The 2,776-nt window shown below is 43.8% G+C and overlaps 1 pseudogene; it reads right to left on the reverse strand.

The window, feature by feature from the left end:
* Positions 1 to 1,008: 1,008 nt before the first annotated feature.
* Positions 1,009 to 2,300, reverse strand: LOC119539205 (annotated as a pseudogene).
* Between the last annotated feature and the right edge of the window lie 476 nt (positions 2,301 to 2,776).

Genomic DNA, 2,776 nt, shown 5'->3' on the forward strand with positions numbered 1-2,776 from the left:
TGAGGCATTAGCAGAATTAATTTGACTAATGGGTGAATTGTTATTCTCAAAGGTTTTACAGTGAGTAATTCAAATCAGATTGTCTATTAATTTTAACTACAGAGTAAGTTATAGCTTTTATCAAGTTAATCATGAATTCCTGTGATCTTCTAGTATTTTTAGTCACTTACTCTTAGAAACTGTTTAAATTTGTAGGAGAAATAAAAACACCCAGAAAATACATCTCTAGAGAGAATGGGGACACACAGGATACTAGTCATGGGGTTGGACTTTCTGAACACTCAGGGACTGGAATTTTAGATGGTAACTAAAGCCATATCCATGGGTATTCTTTGGCCAATATTTTGATGTACAACAAAAGCCTATTTTTGTATGAGTATGCTGAGACTTGCTCTTCTCATTTCTTGCATATTCATATCCATTGAATATGCCTAAATGCCATTGGAGTTGCAAAGTTATCTGATTATAGTATCTTTCATTTATTTTACTAATCAGCCCTTATATTTTTAAGATGGTTCCTAACGGTGAGTACATTTTTTAAGCTGTAATGTTCATTGGTGACAAGATAACAAGATAGTCGAGTCTCTATAAATCATTCAATTTAATTGTCCCCCAAACAACTATCTTTTTCCTCTTTATATTTAATCAATTTGCATTATATTTAATGGAATCAGGTAGTCACAATAACAACTTGCCGTGGAGAGATGGAGCTAGTGGGACAGAAGGACATGGATTTGAGGAAAGCAGACAATGTCATCAGGGCCTAGGGTCCCCTGAGCTGTTTTCTGTTCAGTGGGGAACAATTAAGAATTTATATGGAAAAACCATTAAATTACCATCACTTAAAAGTAAAGTACTACTAATTTACTACAGTATAAATTAGTAGTAAAATTAACCACATCCTTCCATTATATACCCTGATTGAATATGAAATCTTTTTTTTTTTTTGAAGATGCAGAAGTTTTTATTGGTCACTGGTTCCCCAAATGGCCCCTTGCTTCTGCTGGCTCAGTGTCTCAGAACTTTGGTGTCGTTGGTCTCAGATATCACTTTGCCATCCGTGATCCTGCGGGTGGTGGTCTTGTGGTTGGTTTGCATGGAGTTGCTGCTGCCCAGGGCATCGCTGAGACTGAAGTCCTCTCCGTCTTCTAGCAGGTGGCGATAGGTAGCAATCTCCGTCTCCAGCTTGACCTTGATGTTAAGCAGGGCCTTGTACTCCTGGGCCTGATGCTTCCCCTCTTCCCAGGTCTGTGCCAGCTCCCAGGACTCCAGGTGCAGCAGGACCCCGTTGAGCTGCTCCATCTGCAGAGCATAGCAGGCTTCCACCTCCCGCAGGCTGTTCTCCAGGCTGGCTTTCAGGTTTCTCATGGAGTCCAAGTCAATTTCCAAGGACTAGACAGTACATCTCAGCTCTGGGAGTGTTGTCTCAGCAGCTCCTATCTCAGCGGATGCAGAGGTGACCACTATGGTGCTCTCTTCAATCTGCTGAGACCAGTACTTGTCTAGCACCTCTTGGTTCTTCTGAGCCAACTCGTCATACTGGGCTCAGATGTCTGCCATGATCTTGCTGAAGTCCTGAGACTTGGGGGCATCCACCTCCATGGTCAGCCCAGAGCTGGCAATCTGGGCTTGTAGGCCCTTTACTTCCTCCTCATCGTTCTTCTTCATGAAGAACAGCTCCTTCTTGAGAGCCTTGATCTGTCTCCAGCTGTAGCTGAGTGACCCTGGTGTCATCAATGACCTTGTAGAGCCCATGGATGTCACTCTCCACAGACTGGTGCATGGCCAGCTCAGTCTCGTACTTGACTCTGAAGTCATCAGCAGCCAGCTGGGCATTGTCAATCTGCAGAACAATGCGGGCATTGTCCACAGAAATTTCAAAGATCTGAGCTCTCAATTCCTTGATGATCTTGAAGTAGTGGCCCCAGTCCCTGACCTGGGGTCCCTTCTTTTCCAGGTGTTCCTGCATTTTGCCCTCCAGTCTTCAATTCTGTTTCCAGTTTCCTCAGCCTGTCCAGGTAGGAGGCTAGGCAGTTGTTCAGGGCTTGCATGGTCTCCTTCTCACCCTGGATGCCCCCTATTCCCACCAGACCCTCAGAAACCCCACCGGCCAAGCCCCCAGATCCCCAGATGCCCCAGAAGTTAGAGGAGCAGGACACAGAGATCTGGGAGCCTGAGTCCCTGATGCCCACATAGACACTGGTTACACTGCTGGCCAGCTGGACCCGGTGGCTGGGCATCTGGACTGAGCCCAGGGATCAGTAGTTGGTGGAGAAAGTGGAGCGGGTGGTGAAGCTCATGTTGTCTGGGGAGTAAGACGAGAGGCCAGGACTTGGGATATGGACACAGCTGAATACGAAATCTTAGGTGCAAATTTGACCAAGTGTTAGAGTGTTTGGGAAAGTTCTAATATGGGGACTGGCTGGTATCCTGTTTGATGATAGTTGTTTATTCAGATATTAAAGATATGGGAACTTGGAAGATAAGATGTGAGAAATGTGCCCAAGAGAGAGGAGAAGATAGGTGAGGAAGCAAATAAAACATGATTGTTCCCTTCAAGTTACTAAAATGCTCCACTTGTCCAGGTTCATTGCCATTCAATTTTGTTCCCATTTTCATAGTTCTGCCCCCTGTAATTATGTCTCAGGGAAAATGTCCAAAGATTTTTTTATTCAATATGCAAGAAAAAAAGTTCATATTTTTAAATTTCTTTTCTATTTGCTATGTTTTTTTTCTATAATTTCTTATCCTCTCAGCATAAGAGAGGTATAAAATA

This window comes from Choloepus didactylus, chromosome 7 (assembly GCF_015220235.1).
Source record: "Choloepus didactylus isolate mChoDid1 chromosome 7, mChoDid1.pri, whole genome shotgun sequence".
NCBI lineage: Eukaryota > Metazoa > Chordata > Mammalia > Pilosa > Megalonychidae > Choloepus > Choloepus didactylus.